We start from the raw sequence: 19008 nt of genomic DNA, 5'->3' as shown, positions 1-19008 counted from the left end.
TTTTTTGGAAGTGTTAGACCTGTAAGAGAAAAATTTAAATGGTTGGGAAAGGCCATGGGAGGTAGAAATATTTTTTTCACATATACTTCCTTGTAAAAACAGGTAAATCAATAGGGTTTTTCGTACGGATAAGTGCCCAGTGAACGGTTTGTTTAGCTTTATACATTGTTCCGTGTGGGCTATAATTTTTTCGGAAGTGTTAGACCTGTAAGAGAAAAATTTAAAGGGTTGGGAAAGGCCATGGGATGTAGAAATATTTTTTTCACATTTTACTTCCTTGTAAAAACAGGAAAATCGATAGGGATTTTCATACGGATAAGTACCCAGTGAACGGTTCGTTTATCTTTATATATTCTTCCGGGTGGGCGTTGTATTGTTTTTTCGGAAGTGTTAGACCTGTAAGAGAAAAATTTAAATGGTTGGGAAAGGCCATGGGATGAGGAAATATTTTTTTCACATTTTACTTCCTTGTAAAAACAGGAAAATCAATAGGGATTTTCGTACGGATAAGTACCCAGTGAACCGTTCGTTTAGCTTTATATATTGTTCCGGGTGGGCGTTGTTTTGGTTTTTCGGAAGTGTTAGACCTGTAAGAGAAAAATTTAAATGGTTGGGAAAGGCCATGGGATGTAGAAATATTTTTTTCACATTTTACTTCCTTGTAAAAACAGGTAAATCAATAGGGTTTTTCGTACGGATAAGTGCCCAGTGAACGGTTTGTTTAGCTTTATACATTGTTCCGGGTGGGCGTTGTATTGTTTTTTCGGAAGTGTTAGACCTGTAAGAGAAAAATTTAAATGGTTGGGAAAGGCCATGGGATGTAGAAATATTTTTTTCACATTTTATTTCCTTGTAAAAACAGGTAAATCGATAGGGTTTTTCGTACGGATAAGTGCCCAGTGAACGGTTTGTTTAGCTTTATACATTGTTCCGGGTGGCTGTTGTATTGTTTTTTCGGAAGTGTTAGACCTGTAAGAGAAAAATTTAAATGGTTGGGAAAGGCCATGGGATGTAGAAATATTTTTTTCACATTTTACTTCCGTGTAAAAACAGGTAAATCAATAGGGTTTTTCGTACGGATAAGTACCCAGTGAACGGTTCGTTTAGCTTTATATATTGTTCCGGGTGGGCATTGTATTGGTTTTTCAGAAGTGTTAGACCTGTAAGAGAAAAATTTAAATGGTTGGGAAAGGCCATGGGATGTAGAAATATTTTTTTCACATTTTACTTCCTTGTAAAAACAGGAAAATCGATAGGGATTTTCGTACGGATAAGTACCCAGTGAACGGTTCGTTTATCTTTATATATTCTTCCGGGTGGGCGTTGTATTGTTTTTTCGGAAGTGTTAGACCTGTAAGAGAAAAATTTAAATGGTTGGGAAAGGCCATGGGATGTAGAAATATTTTTTTCACATTTTATTTCCTTGTAATACAGGTAAATCAATAGGGTTTTTCGTACGGATAAGTGCCCAGTGAACGGTTCGTTTAGCTTTATATATTGTTCCGGGTGGGCGTTGTATTAGTTTTTCGGAAGTGTTAGACCTGTAAGAGAAAAATTTAAATGGTTGGGAAAGGCCATGGGATGTAGAAATATTTTTTTCACATTTTATTTCCTTGTAATACAGGTAAATCAATAGGGTTTTTCGTACGGATAAGTGCCCAGTGAACGGTTCGTTTAGCTTTATATATTGTTCCGGGTGGGCGTTGTATTGGTTTTTCAGAAGTGTTAGACCTGTAAGAGAAAAATTTAAATGGTTGGGAAAGGCCATGGGATGTAGAAATATTTTTTTCACATTTTACTTCCTTATAAAAACAGGAAAATCAATAGGGATTTTCGTACGGATATGTACCCAGTGAACGGTTTGTTTAGCTTTATACATTGTTCCGGGTGGCCGTTGTATTGTTTTTTCGGAAGTGTTAGACCTGTAAGAGAAAAATTTAAATGGTTGGGAAAGGCCATGGGATGTAGAAATATTTTTTTCACATTTTACTTCCTTGTAAAAACAGGTAAATCAATAGGGTTTTTCGTACGGATAAGTACCCAGTGAACGGTTCGTTTAGCTTTATATATTGTTCCGGGTGGGCGTTGTATAGGTTTTTCAGAAGTGTTAGACCTGTAAGAGAAAAATTTAAATGGTTGGGAAAGGCCATGGGATGTAGAAATATTTTTTTCACATTTTACTTCCTTGTAAAAACAGGAAAATCGATAGGGATTTTCATACGGATAAGTACCCAGTGAACGGTTCGTTTATCTTTATATATTCTTCCGGGTGGGCGTTGTATTGTTTTTTCGGAAGTGTTAGACCTGTAAGAGAAAAATTTAAACGGTTGGGAAAGGCCATGGGATGTAGAAATATTTTTTTCACATTTTACTTCCTTGTAAAAACAGGAAAACCAATAGGGATTTTCGTACGGATAAGTACCCCGTGAACCGGTCGTTTAGCTTTATATATTGTTCCGGGTGGGCGTTGTTTTGGTTTTTCGGAAGTGTTAGACCTGTAAGAGAAAAATTTAAATGGTTGGGAAAGGCCATGGGATGTAGAAATATTTTTTTCACATTTTATTTCCTTTTAAAAACAGGTAAATCAATAGGGATTTTCGTACGGATAATTACCAAGTGAACGGTTCGTTTAGCTTTATATATTGTTCCGGGTGGGCGTTGTATTGGTTTTTTGGAAGTGTTAGACATGTAAGAGAAAAATTTAAATGGCTGGGAAAGGCCATGGGATGTAGAAATATTTTTTTCACATTTTACTTCCTTATAAAAACAGGAAAATCAATAGGGATTTTGGTACGGATATGTACCCAGTGAACGGTTCGTTTAGCTTTATATATTGTTCCGGGTGGGCTTTGTATTGGTTTTTCGGAAGCGTTAGACCTGTAAGAAAAAAATTTAAATGGTTGGGAAAGGCCATGGGATGTAGAAATATTTTTTTCACATTTTATTTCCTTGTAAAAACAGGTAAATCAATAGGGTTTTTCTTACGGATAATTGCCCAGTGAACGGTTAGTTTAGCTTTATACATTGTTCCGGGTGGGCGTTGTATTGTTTTTTCGGAAGTGTTAGACCTGTAAGAGAAAAATTTAAATGGTTGGGAAAGGCCATGGGATGTAGAAATATTTTTTTCACATTTTACTTCCTTGTAAAAACAGGAAAATCGATAGGGATTTTCATACGGATAAGTACCCAGTGAACGATTCGTTTATCTTTATATATTCTTCCGGGTGGGCGTTGTATTGGTTTTTCCGATGTGTTAGACCTATAAGAGAAAAATTTAAATGGTTGGGAAAGGCCATGGGATGTAGAAATATTTTTTTCACATTTACTTCCTTGTAAAAACAGGTAAATCAATAGGGTTTTTCGTACGGATAAGTACCCAGTGAACCGTTCGTTTAGCTTTATATATTGTTCCGGGTGGGCGTTGTATTGTTTTTTCGGAAGTGTTAGACCTGTAAGAGAAAAATTTAAATGGTTGGGAAAGGCCATGGGATGTAGAAATATTTTTTTCACATTTTACTTCCTTGTAAAAATAGGTAAATCAATAGGGATTTTCGTACGGATAATTACCCAGTGAACGGTTCGTTTAGCTTTATATATTGTTCCGGGTGGGCGTTGTATTGGTTTTTTGGAAGTGTTAGACATGTAAGAGAAAACTTTAAATGGTTGGGAAATGCCATGGGATGTAGAAATATTTTTTTCACATTTTACTTCCTTATAAAAACAGGAAAATCAATAGGGATTTTCGTACGGATATGTACCCAGTGAACGGTTCGTTTAGCTTTATATATTGTTCCGGGTGGGCGTTGTATTGGTTTTTCGGAAGCGTTAGACCTGTAAGAGAAAAATTTAAATGGTTGGGAAAGGCCATGGGATGTAGAAATATTTTTTTCACATTTTACTTCCTTGTAAAAACAGGAAAATCGATAGGGATTTTCATACGGATAAGTACCCAGTGAACGGTTCGTTTATCTTTATATATTCTTCCGGGTGGGCGTTGTATTGTTTTTTCGGAAGTGTTAGACCTGTAAGAGAAAAATTTAAATGGTTGGGAAAGGCCATGGGATGTAGAAATATTTTTTTCACATTTTATTTCCTTGTAATACAGGTAAATCAATAGGGTTTTTCGTTTGGATAAGTGCCCAGTGAACGGTTCGTTTAGCTTTATATATTGTTCCGGGTGGGCGTTGTTTTGGTTTTTCGGAAGTGTTAGACCTGTAAGAGAAAAATTTAAATGGTTGGGAAAGGCCATGGGATGTAGAAATATTTTTTTCACATATACTTCCTTGTAAAAACAGGTAAATCAATAGGGTTTTTCGTACGGATAAGTACGCAGTGAACGGTTCGTTTAGCTTTATATATTGTTCCGGGTGGGCTTTGTATTGGTTTTTCGGAAGTGTTAGACCTGTAAGAGAAAAATTTAAATGGTTGGGAAAGGTCATGGGATGTAGAAATATTTTTTTCACATATACTTCCTTGTAAAAACAGGTAAATCAATAGGGTTTTTCGTACGGATAAGTACGCAGTGAACGGTTCGTTTAGCTTTATATATTGTTCCGGGTGGGCGTTGTATTGGTTTTTCGGAAGTGTTAGACCTGTAAGAGAAAAATTTAAATGGCTGGGAAAGGCCATGGGATGTAGAAATATTTTTCTCACATTTTACTTCCTTATAAAAACAGGAAAATCAATAGGGATTTTGGTACGGATAAGTACCCAGTGAACGGTTCGTTTATCTTTATATATTCTTCCGGGTTGGCGTTGTATTGGTTTTTCGGATGTGTTAGACCTGTAAGAGAAAAATTTAAAGGGTTGGGAAAGGCCATGGGATGTAGAAATATTTTTTTCACATTTACTTCCTTGTAAAAAAAAAAAAAAAAAAAAAAAAAAATAAAGCTAAACGAACCGTTCACTGGGTACTTATCCGTACGAAAATCCCTATTGATTTACCTGTTTTTACAAGGAAATAAAATGTGAAAAAAATATTTCTACATCCCATGGCCTTTCCCAACCACTTAAATTTTTCTCTTACAGGTCTAACAGTTGCGAAAAACCAATACAATGCACACCCGGAACAATATATAAAGCTAAACGATCCGTTCACTGGCTACTAATCCATAAGAAAATCCCTATTGATTTACCTGTTTTTACAAGGAAATAAAATGTGAAAAAAATATTTCTACATCCCATGGCCTTTCCCAACCATTTAAATTTTTCTCTTACAGGTCTAACACTTCTGAGAACCAATACAAAGCCCACCCGGAACAATATATAAAGCTAAACCAGCCGTTCACTGGGTACTTATCCGTACGAAAATCCCTATTGATTTACCTGTTTTTACAAGGAAGTAAAATGTGAAAAAAATATTTCTACATCCCATGGCCTTTCCCAGCCATTTAAATTTTTCTCTTACAGGTCTAACACTTCCGAAAAACCAATAAAACGCCCACCCGGAACAATGTATAAAGCTAAACGAACCGTTCACTGGGTACTTATCCGTGCGAAAAGCCCTATTGATTTACCTGTTTTTACAAGGAAGTAAAATGTGAAAAAAATATTTCAACATCCCATGGCCGTTCCCAGCCATTTAAATTTTTCTCTTACAGGTCTAACACTTCCGAAAAACCAATACAACGCCAACCCGGAACAATATATAAAGCTAAACGAACCGTTCAGTGGGTACTTATCCGTACGAAAATCCCTATTGATTTACCTGTTTTTACAAGGAAATAAATGTGAAAAAAATATTTCTACATCCCATGGCCTTTCCCAACCATTTATATTTTTCTCTTACATGTCTAACACTTCCGAAAAACCAATACAACTCCCACCCGGAACAATATATAAAGCTAAACGAACCGTTCACTGGGTACTTATCCGTACGAAAATCCCTATTGATTTACCTGTTTTTACAAGGAAATAAAATGTGAAAAAAATATTTCTACATCCCATGGCCTTTCCCAGCCATTTAAATTTTCTCTTACAGGTCTAACACTTCCGAAAAACCAATACAACGCCCACCCGGAACAATATATAAAACTAAACGAACCGTTCACTGGGTACCAATCCGTACGAAAATCCCTATTGATTTACCTGTTTTTACAAGGAAATAAAATGTGAAAAAAATATTTCTACATCCCATGGCCTTTCCCAACCATTTAAATTTTTCTCTTACAGGTCTAACACTTCCGAAAAACCAATAGAACGCCAACCCGGAACAATATATAAAGCTAAACGAACCGTTCAGTGAGTACTTACCCGTACGAAAATCCCTATTGATTTACCTGTTTTTACAAGGAAATAAAATGTGAAAAAAATATTTCTACATCCCATGGACTTTCCCAGCCATTTAAAGTTTTCTCTTACGTGTCTAACACTTCTGAAAAACCAATACAATGCCCACCTGGAACAATATATAAAGCTAAACGAACCGTTCACTGGGTACTTATACGTACGAAAATCCCTATTGATTTCCCTGTTTTTACAAGGAAATAAAATGTGAAAAAAATATTTCTACATCCCATGGCCTTTCCCAACCATTTAAATTTGTATCTTACAGGTCTAACACTACCGAAAAACCAATACAACTCCCACCCGGAACAATATATAAAGCTAAACGAACCGTTCACTGGGTACTTATACGTACGAAATTCCCTATTGATTTACCTGTTTTACAAGGAAAAAAAATGTGAAAAAAATATTTCTACATCCCATGGCCTTTCCCAGCCATTTAAATTTTTCTCTTACAGGTCTAACACTTCCGAAGAACCAATACAACTCCCACCCGGAACAATGTATAAAGCTAAACGAACCGTTCACTGGGTACTTATCCGTGCGAAAAGCCCTATTGATTTACCTGTTTTTACAAGGAAGTAAAATGTGAAAAAAATATTTCTACATCCCATGGCCTTTCCCAACCATTTAAATTTTTCTCTTACAGGTCTAACACTTCCGAAAAACCAATACAACGCCCACCCGGAAAAATATATACAGCTAAACGAACCGTTCACTGGGTACTAATCCATACGAAAATCCCTATTGATTTACCTGTTTTTACAAGGAAATAAAATGTGAAAAAATATTTCTACATCCCATGGCCTTTCCCAACCATTTAAATTTTTCTCTTACAGGTCTAACACTTCCGAAAAACCAATACAACGCCCTCCCAGAACAATATAAAAAGCTAAACGAACTGGGTTCACTGGGTACTTATACGTACGAAAATCCCTATTGATTTACCTGTTTTTACAAGGAAATAAAATGTGAAAAAAATATTTCTATATCCCATGGCCTTTCCCAACCATTTAAATTTTTATCTTATAGGTCTAACACTATCGAAAAACCGATACAACTCCCACCCGGAACAATATATAAAGCTAAACGAACCGTTCACTGGGTACTTATACGTACGAAAATCCCTATTGATATACCTGTTTTTACAAGGAAATAAAATGTGAAAAAAATATTTCTACATCCCATGGCCTTTCCCAACCATTTAAACTTTTCTCTTACAGGTCTAACACTTCCGAAAAACCAATATAACGCCCTCCCGAAACAATATATAAAGCTAAACGAACCGTTCACTGGATAATTATCCGTACGAAAAGCCCTATTGATTTACATGTTTTTACAAGGAAGTAAAATGTGAAAAAAATATTTCTACATCCCATGGCCTTTCCCAGCCATTTAAATATTTCTCTTACAGGTCTAACACTTCCGAAAAACCAATACAACGCCCAACCGGAAAAATATATACAGCTAAACGAACCGTTCACTGGGTACTAATCCATACGAAAATCCCTATTGATTTACCTGTTTTTACAAGGAAATAAAATGTGAAAAAAATATTTCTACATCCCATGGCCTTTCCCAACCATTTAAAGTTTTCTCTTACAGATCTAACACTTCCGAAAAACCAATACAACGCCCTCCCAGAACAATATATAAAGCTAAACACACCGTTCACTGGGTACTTATAAGTACGAAAATCCCTATTGATTTACCTGTTTTTACAAGGAAATAAAATGTGAAAAAAATATTTCTACATCCCATGGCCTTTCCCAACCATTTAAATTTTTCTCTTACATGTCTAACACTTCCGAAAAACCAATACAACGCCCACCCGGAACAATATAAAAAGCTAAACGAACTGGGTTCACTGGGTACTTATACGTACGAAAATCCCTATTGATTTACCTGTTTTTACAAGGAAATAAAATGTGAAAAAAATATTTCTATATCCCATGGCTTTTCCCAACCATTTAAATTTTTATCTTATAGGTCTAACACTATCGAAAAACCGATACAACTCCCACCCGGAACAATATATTAAGCTAAACGAACCGTTCACTGGGTACTTATACGTACGAAAATCCCTATTGATTTACCTGTTTTTACAAGGAAATAAAATGTGAAAAAAATATTTCTACATCCCATGGCCTTTCCCAACCATTTAAACTTTTCTCTTACAGGTCTAACACTTCCGAAAAACCAATACAACGCCCTCCCGGAACAATATATAAAGCTAAACGAACCGTTCACTGGATAATTATCCGTTCGAAAAGCCCTATTGATTTACCTGTTTTTACAAGGAAGTAAAATGTGAAAAAAATATTTCTACATCCCATGGCCTTTCCCAGCCATTTAAATATTTCTCTTACAGGTCTAACACTTCCGAAAAACCAATACAACGCCCACCCGGAACAATATAAAAAGCTAAACGAACTGGGTTCACTGGGTACTTATACGTACGAAAATCCCTATTGATTTACCTGTTTTTACAAGGAAATAAAATGTGAAAAAAATATTTCTATATCCCATGGCCTTTCCCAACCATTTAAATTTTTATCTTATAGGTCTAACACTATCGAAAAACCGATACAACTCCCACCCGGAACAATATATAAAGCTAAACGAACCGTTCACTGGGTACTTATACGTACGAAAATCCCTATTGATATACCTGTTTTTACAAGGAAATAAAATGTGAAAAAAATATTTCTACATCCCATGGCCTTTCCCAACCATTTAAACTTTTCTCTTACAGGTCTAACACTTCCGAAAAACCAATACAACGCCCTCCCGAAACAATATATAAAGCTAAACGAACCGTTCACTGGATAATTATCCGTACGAAAAGCCCTATTGATTTACATGTTTTTACAAGGAAGTAAAATGTGAAAAAAATATTTCTACATCCCATGGCCTTTCCCAGCCATTTAAATATTTCTCTTACAGGTCTAACACTTCCGAAGAACCAATACAACGCCCACCCGGAACAATGTATAAAGCTAAACGAACCGTTCACTGGGTACTTATCCGTGCGAAAAGCCCTATTGATTTACCTGTTTTTACAAGGAAGTAAAATGTGAAAAAAATATTTCTACATCCCATGGCCTTTCCCAACCATTTAAATTTTTCTCTTACAGGTCTAACACTTCCGAAAAACCAATACAACGCCCAACCGGAAAAATATATACAGCTAAACGAACCGTTCACTGGGTACTAATCCATACGAAAATCCCTATTGATTTACCTGTTTTTACAAGGAAATAAAATGTGAAAAAAATATTTCTACATCCCATGGCCTTTCCCAACCATTTAAATTTTTCTCTTACAGATCTAACACTTCCGAAAAACCAATACAACGCCCTCCCAGAACAATATATAAAGCTAAACACACCGTTCACTGGGTACTTATAAGTACGAAAATCCCTATTGATTTACCTGTTTTTACAAGGAAATAAAATGTGAAAAAAATATTTCTACATCCCATGGCCTTTCCCAACCATTTAAACTATTCTCTTACAGGTTTAACACTTCCGAAAAACCAATACAACGCCAACCCGGAACAATATATACAGCTAAACGAACCGTTCACTGGGTACTTATACGTACGAAAATCCCTATTGATTTACCTGTTTTTACAAAGAAATAAAATGTGAAAAAAATATTTCTACATCCCATGGCCTTTCCCAACCATTTAAATTTTTCTCTTACAGGTCTAACAGTTGCGAAAAACCAATACAACGCCCACCCGGAACAATATATAAAACTAAACGAACCGTTCACTGGGTACCAATCCGTACGAAAATCCCTATTGATTTACCTGTTTTTACAAGGAAATAAAATGTGAAAAAAATATTTCTACATCCCATGGCCTTTCCCAACCATTTAAATTTTTCTCTTACAGGTCTAACACTTCCGAAAAACCAATACAACGCCAACCCGGAACAATATATAAAGCTAAACGAACCGTTCAGTGAGTACTTACCCGTACGAAAATCCCTATTGATTTACCTGTTTTTACAAGGAAATAAAATGTGAAAAAAATATTTCTACATCCCATGGACTTTCCCAGCCATTTAAATTTTTCTCTTACGTGTCTAACACTTCTGAAAAACCAATACAATGCCCACCTGGAACAATATATAAAGCTAAACGAACCGTTCACTGGGTACTTATACGTACGAAAATCCCTATTGATTTCCCTGTTTTTACAAGGAAATAAAATGTGAAAAAAATATTTCTACATCCCATGGCCTTTCCCAACCATTTAAATTTGTATCTTACAGGTCTAACACTACCGAAAAACCAATACAACTCCCACCCGGAACAATATATAAAGCTAAACGAACCGTTCACTGGGTACTTATACGTACGAAATTCCCTATTGATTTACCTGTTTTACAAGGAAAAAAAATGTGAAAAAAATATTTCTACATCCCATGGCCTTTCCCAGCCATTTAAATTTTTCTCTTACAGGTCTAACACTTCCGAAGAACCAATACAACTCCCACCCGGAACAATGTATAAAGCTAAACGAACTGGGTTCACTGGGTACTTATACGTACGAAAATCCCTATTGATTTACCTGTTTTTACAAGGAAATAAAATGTGAAAAAAATATTTCTATATCCCATGGCCTTTCCCAACCATTTAAATTTTTATCTTATAGGTCTAACACTATCGAAAAACCGATACAACTCACACCCGGAACAATATATAAAGCTAAACGAACCGTTCACTGGGTACTTATACGTACGAAAATCCCTATTGATATACCTGTTTTTACAAGGAAATAAAATGTGAAAAAAATATTTCTACATCCCATGGCCTTTCCCAACCATTTAAACTTTTCTCTTACAGGTCTAACACTTCCGAAAAACCAATACAACGCCCTCCCGAAACAATATATAAAGCTAAACGAACCGTTCACTGGATAATTATCCGTACGAAAAGCCCTATTGATTTACATGTTTTTACAAGGAAGTAAAATGTGAAAAAAATATTTCTACATCCCATGGCCTTTCCCAGCCATTTAAATATTTCTCTTACAGGTCTAACACTTCCGAAGAACCAATACAACGCCCACCCGGAACAATGTATAAAGCTAAACGAACCGTTCACTGGGTACTTATCCGTGCGAAAAGCCCTATTGATTTACCTGTTTTTACAAGGAAGTAAAATGTGAAAAAAATATTTCTACATCCCATGGCCTTTCCCAACCATTTAAATTTTTCTCTTACAGGTCTAACACTTCCGAAAAACCAATACAACGCCCAACCGGAAAAATATATACAGCTAAACGAACCGTTCACTGGGTACTAATCCATACGAAAATCCCTATTGATTTACCTGTTTTTACAAGGAAATAAAATGTGAAAAAAATATTTCTACATCCCATGGCCTTTCCCAACCATTTAAATTTTTCTCTTACAGATCTAACACTTCCGAAAAACCAATACAACGCCCTCCCAGAACAATATATAAAGCTAAACACACCGTTCACTGGGTACTTATAAGTACGAAAATCCCTATTGATTTACCTGTTTTTACAAGGAAATAAAATGTGAAAAAAATATTTCTACATCCCATGGCCTTTCCCAACCATTTAAATTTTTCTCTTACATGTCTAACACTTCCGAAAAACCAATACAACGCCCACCCGGAACAATATAAAAAGCTAAACGAACTGGGTTCACTGGGTACTTATACGTACGAAAATCCCTATTGATTTACCTGTTTTTACAAGGAAATAAAATGTGAAAAAAATATTTCTATATCCCATGGCCTTTCCCAACCATTTAAATTTTTATCTTATAGGTCTAACACTATCGAAAAACCGATACAACTCCCACCCGGAACAATATATAAAGCTAAACGAACCGTTCACTGGGTACTTATACGTACGAAAATCCCTATTGATATACCTGTTTTTACAAGGAAATAAAATGTGAAAAAAATATTTCTACATCCCATGGCCTTTCCCAACCATTTAAACTTTTCTCTTACAGGTCTAACACTTCCGAAAAACCAATACAACGCCCTCCCGAAACAATATATAAAGCTAAACGAACCGTTCACTGGATAATTATCCGTACGAAAAGCCCTATTGATTTACATGTTTTTACAAGGAAGTAAAATGTGAAAAAAATATTTCTACATCCCATGGCCTTTCCCAGCCATTTAAATATTTCTCTTACAGGTCTAACACTTCCGAAGAACCAATACAACGCCCACCCGGAACAATGTATAAAGCTAAACGAACCGTTCACTGGGTACTTATCCGTGCGAAAAGCCCTATTGATTTACCTGTTTTTACAAGGAAGTAAAATGTGAAAAAAATATTTCTACATCCCATGGCCTTTCCCAACCATTTAAATTTTTCTCTTACAGGTCTAACACTTCCGAAAAACCAATACAACGCCCAACCGGAAAAATATATACAGCTAAACGAACCGTTCACTGGGTACTAATCCATACGAAAATCCCTATTGATTTACCTGTTTTTACAAGGAAATAAAATGTGAAAAAAATATTTCTACATCCCATGGCCTTTCCCAACCATTTAAATTTTTCTCTTACAGATCTAACACTTCCGAAAAACCAATACAACGCCCTCCCAGAACAATATATAAAGCTAAACACACCGTTCACTGGGTACTTATAAGTACGAAAATCCCTATTGATTTACCTGTTTTTACAAGGAAATAAAATGTGAAAAAAATATTTCTACATCCCATGGCCTTTCCCAACCATTTAAATTTTTCTCTTACATGTCTAACACTTCCGAAAAACCAATACAACGCCCACCCGGAACAATATAAAAAGCTAAACGAACTGGGTTCACTGGGTACTTATACGTACGAAAATCCCTATTGATTTACCTGTTTTTACAAGGAAATAAAATGTGAAAAAAATATTTCTATATCCCATGGCTTTTCCCAACCATTTAAATTTTTATCTTATAGGTCTAACACTATCGAAAAACCGATACAACTCCCACCCGGAACAATATATTAAGCTAAACGAACCGTTCACTGGGTACTTATACGTACGAAAATCCCTATTGATTTACCTGTTTTTACAAGGAAATAAAATGTGAAAAAAATATTTCTACATCCCATGGCCTTTCCCAACCATTTAAACTTTTCTCTTACAGGTCTAACACTTCCGAAAAACCAATACAACGCCCTCCCGGAACAATATATAAAGCTAAACGAACCGTTCACTGGATAATTATCCGTACGAAAAGCCCTATTGATTTACCTGTTTTTACAAGGAAGTAAAATGTGAAAAAAATATTTCTACATCCCATGGCCTTTCCCAGCCATTTAAATATTTCTCTTACAGGTCTAACACTTCCGAAAAACCAATACAACGCCCACCCGGAACAATATATAAAGCTAAATGAACCGTTCACTGGGCACTTATCCGTACGAAAATCCCTATTGATTTACCTGTTTTTACAAGGAAATAAAATGTGAAAAAAATATTTCTACATCCCATGGCCTTTCCCAACCATTTGAATTTTTCTCTTACAAGTCTCACACTTCCGAAAAACCAATACAACGCCCACCCGGAACAATATATAAAGCTAAACGAACCGTTCACTGGGCACTTATCCGTACGAAAATCCCTATTGATTTTCCTGTTTTTACAAGGAAATAAAATGTGAAAAAAATATTTCTACATCCCATGGCCTTTCCCAACCATTTAAATTTTTATCTTACAGGTCTAACACTACCGACAAACCGATACAACTCCCACCCGGAACAATATATAAAGCTAAACGAACCGTTCACTGGGTACTTATACGTACGAAAATCCCTATTGATTTACCTGTTTTTACAAGGAAATAAAATGTGAAAAAAATATTTCTACATCCCATGGCCTTTCCCAGCCATTTAAATTTTTCTCTTACAGGTCTAACAGTTGCGTAAAACCAATACAACGCCCACCCGGAACAATATATAAAGCTAAACGAACCGTTCACTGGGCACTTATCCGTACGAAAATCCCTATTGATTTACCTGTTTTTACAAGGAAATAAAATGTGAAAAAAATATTTCTACATCCCATGGCCTTTCCCAACCATTTGAACTTTTCTCTTACAAGTCTAACACTTCCGAAAAACCAATACAACGCGCACCCGGAACAATATATAAAGCTAAACGAACCGTTCACTGGGCACTTATCCGTACGAAAATCCCTATTGATTTTCCTGTTTTTACAAGGAAATAAAATGTGAAAAAAATATTTCTACATCCCATGTCCTTTCCCAACCATTTAAATTTTTATCTTACAGGTCTAACACTACCGAAAAACCGATACAACTCCCACCCGGAACAATATATAAAGCTAAACGAACCGTTCACTGGGTACTTATACGTACGAAAATCCCTATTGATTTACCTGTTTTTACAAGGAAATAAAATGTGAAAAAAATATTTCTACATCCCATGGCCTTTCCCAACCATTTAAATTTTTCTCTTACAGGTCTAACACTTCCGAAAAACCAATACAACGCCCACCCGGAACAATATATAAAGCTAAACGAACCGTTCACTGGGTACTAATCCATACGAAAATCCCTATTGATTTACCTGTTTTTACAAGGAAATAAAATGTGAAAAAAATATTTCTACATCCCATGGCCTTTCCCAACCATTTAAATTTTTCTCTTACAGGTCTAACTGTTGCGAAAAACCAATACAACGCCCACCCGGAACAAAATATAAAGCTAAACGAACCGTTCACTGGGTACTAATCCATACGAAAATCCCTATTGATTTACCTGTTTTTACAAGGAAATAAAATGTGAAAAAAATATTTCTACATCCCATGGCCTTTCCCAACCATTTAAATTTTTCTCTTACAGGTCTAACACTTCCGAAAAACCAATACAACGCCCACCCGGAACAATATATAAAGCTAAACGAACCGTTCACTGGGTACTTATCCGTACGAAAATCCCTATTGATTTACCTGTTTTTACAAGGAAATAAAATGTGAAAAAAATATTTCTACATCCCATGGCCTTTCCCAGCCATTTAAATTTTTCTCTTACAGGTCTAACACTTCCGAAAAACCAATACAACGCCCACCCGGAACAATGTATAAAGCTAAACGAACCGTTCACTGGGTACTTATCCGTACGAAAAGCCCTATTGATTTACCTCTTTTTACAAGGAAGTAAAATGTGAAAAAAATATTTCTACATCCCATGGCCATTCCCAACCATTTAAATTTTTCTCTTACAGGTCTAACAGTTGCGAAAAACCAATACAACACCCACCCAGAAAAATATATACAGCTAAACGAACCGTTTACTGGGTACTAATCCATACGAAAATCCCTATTGATTTACCTGTTTTTACAAGGAAATAAAATGTGAAAAAAATATTTCTACATCCCATGGCCTTTCCCAACCATTTAAATTTTTCTCTTACAGGTCTAACACTTCCGAAAAACCAATACAACGCCCACCCGGAACAATATATAAAGCTAAACGAACCGTTCACTGGGTACTAATCCATACGAAAATCCCTATTGATTTACCTGTTTTTACAAAGAAATAAAATGTGAAAAAAATATTTCTACATCCCATGGCCTTTCCCAACCATTTAAATTTATCTCTTACAGGTCTAACACTTCCGAAAAACCAATACAACGCCCACCCGGAACAATATATAAAGCTAAACGAACCGTTCACTGGGTACTTATCCGTACGAAAATCCCTATTGATTTACCTGTTTTTACAAGGAAATAAAATGTGAAAAAAATATTTCTACATCCCATGGCCTTTCCCAGCCATTTAAATTTTTATCTTACAGGTCTAACACTACCGAAAAACCAATACAACGCCCACCCGGAAAAATATATACAGCTAAACTAACCGTTCACTGGGTACTAATCCATACGAAAAGCCCTATTGATTTACCTGTTTTTACAAGGAAGTAAAATGTGAAAAAAATATTTCTACATCCCATGGCCTTTCCCAACCATTTAAATTTTTCTCTTACAGGTCTAACACTTCCGAAAAACCAATACAACGCCCACCCGGAATAATATATAAAGCTAAACGAACCGTTCACTGGGTACTTATCCGTACGAAAATCCCGATTGATTTACCTGTTTTTACAAGGAAATAAAATGTGAAAAAATATTTCTACATCCCATCGCCTTTCCCAACCATTTAAACTTTTCTCTTAAAGGTCTAACACTTCCGAAAAACCAATACAACGGCCACCCGGAACAATATATAAAGCTAAACGAACCGTTCACTGGGTACTAATCCATACGAAAATCCCTATTGATTTACCTGTTTTTACAAGGAAATAAAATGTGAAAAAAATATTTCTACATCCCATGGCCTTTCCCAACCATTTAAATTTTTATCTTACAGGTCTAACACTACCGAAAAACCGATACAACTCCCACCCGGAACAATATATAAAGCTAAACGAACCGTTCACTGGGTACTTATACGTACGAAAATCCCTATTGATTTACCTGTTTTTACAAGGAAATAAAATGTGAAAAAAATATTTCTACATCCCATGGACTTTCCCAACCATTTAAATTTTTCTCTTACAGGACTAACACTTCCGAAAAACCGATACAACGCCCACCCGGAAAAATATATAAAGCTAAACGAACCGTTCACTGGGTACTTATCCGTACGAAAATCCCTATTGATTTACCTGTTTTTACAAGGAAATAAAATGTGAAAAAAATATTTCTACATCCCATGGCCTTTCCCAACCATTTAAATTTTTATCTTACAGGTCTAACACTACCGAAAAACCTATACAACTCCCACCCGGAACAATATATAAAGCTCAACGAACCGTTCACTGGGTACTTATACGTACGAAAATCCCTATTGATTTACCTGTTTTTACAAGGAAATAAAATGTGAAAAAAATATTTCTACATCCCATGGACTTTCCCAACCATTTAAATTTTTCTCTTACAGGACTAACACTTCCGAAAAACCAATACAACGCCCACCCGGAAAAATATATAAAGCTAAACGAACCGTTCACTGGGTACTTATCCGTACGAAAATCCCTATTGATTTACCTGTTTTTACAAGGAAATAAAATGTGAAAAAAATATTTCTACATCCCATGGCCTTTCCCAGCCATTTAAATTTTTCTCTTACAGGTCTAACACTTCCGAAAAACCAATACAACGCCCACCCGGAACAATGTATAAAGCTAAACGAACCGTTCACTGGGTACTTATCCGTACGAAAAGCCCTATTGATTTACCTCTTTTTACAAGGAAGTAAAATGTGAAAAAAATATTTCTACATCCCATGGCCATTCCCAACCATTTAAATTTTTCTCTTACAGGTCTAACAGTTGCGAAAAACCAATACAACACCCACCCAGAAAAATATATACAGCTAAACATACCGTTTACTGGGTACTAATCCATACGAAAATCCCTATTGATTTACCTGTTTTTACAAGGAAATAAAATGTGAAAAAAATATTTCTACATCCCATGGCCTTTCCCAACCATTTAAATTTTTCTCTTACAGGTCTAACACTTCCGAAAAACCAATACAACGCCCACCCGGAACAATATATAAAGCTAAACGAACCGTTCACTGGGTACTAATCCATACGAAAATCCCTATTGATTTACCTGTTTTTACAAGGAAATAAAATGTGAAAAAAATATTTCTACATCCCATGGCCTTTCCCAACCATTTAAATTTATCTCTTACAGGTCTAACACTTCCGAAAAACCAATACAACGCCCACCCGGAACAATATATAAAGCTAAACGAACCGTTCACTGGGTACTTATCCGTACGAAAATCCCTATTGATTTACCTGTTTTTACAAGGAAATAAAATGTGAAAAAAATATTTCTACATCCCATGGCCTTTCCCAGCCATTTAAATTTTTCTCTTACAGGTCTAACACTTCCGAAAAACCAATACAACGCCCACCCGGAATAATATATAAAGCTAAACGAACCGTTCACTGGGTACTTATCCGTACGAAAATCCCTATTGATTTACCTGTTTTTACAAAGAAATAAAATGTGAAAAAAATATTTCTACATCCCATGGCCTTTCCCAACCATTTAAATTTTTCTCTTACAGGTCTAACACTTCCGAAAAACCAATACAACGCCCACCCGGAATAATATATAAAGCTAAACGAACCGTTCACTGGGTACTTATCCGTACGAAAATCCCTATTGATTTACCTGTTTTTACAAGGAAATAAAATGTGAAAAAATATTTCTACATCCCATGGCCTTTCCCAACCATTTAAACTTTTCTCTTAAAGGTCTAACACTTCCGAAAAACCAATACAACGGCCACCCGGAACAATATATAAAGCTAAACGAACCGTTCACTGGGTACTAATCCATACGAAAATCCCTATTGATTTACCTGTTTTTACAAGGAAATAAAATGTGAAAAAAATATTTCTACATCCCATGGCCTTTCCCAACCATTTAAATTTTTCTCTTACAGGTCTAACACTTCCGAAAAACCAATACAACGCCCACCCGGAACAATATATAAAGCTAAACGAACAGTTCACTGGGTACTAATCCATACGAAAATCCCTATTGATTTACCTGTTTTTACAAAGAAATAAAATGTGAAAAAAATATTTCTACATCCCATGGCCTTTCCCAACCATTTAAATTTTTCTCTTACAAGTCTAACACTTCCGAAAAACCAATACAACGCCC

The sequence above is a fragment of the Paroedura picta genome, chromosome 11 (assembly GCF_049243985.1).
Source record: "Paroedura picta isolate Pp20150507F chromosome 11, Ppicta_v3.0, whole genome shotgun sequence".
Taxonomy (NCBI): Eukaryota; Metazoa; Chordata; class Lepidosauria; order Squamata; family Gekkonidae; genus Paroedura; species Paroedura picta.
The sequence above is the reverse complement of the archived record's forward strand: the minus strand, read 5'-3'. Positions refer to the sequence as shown.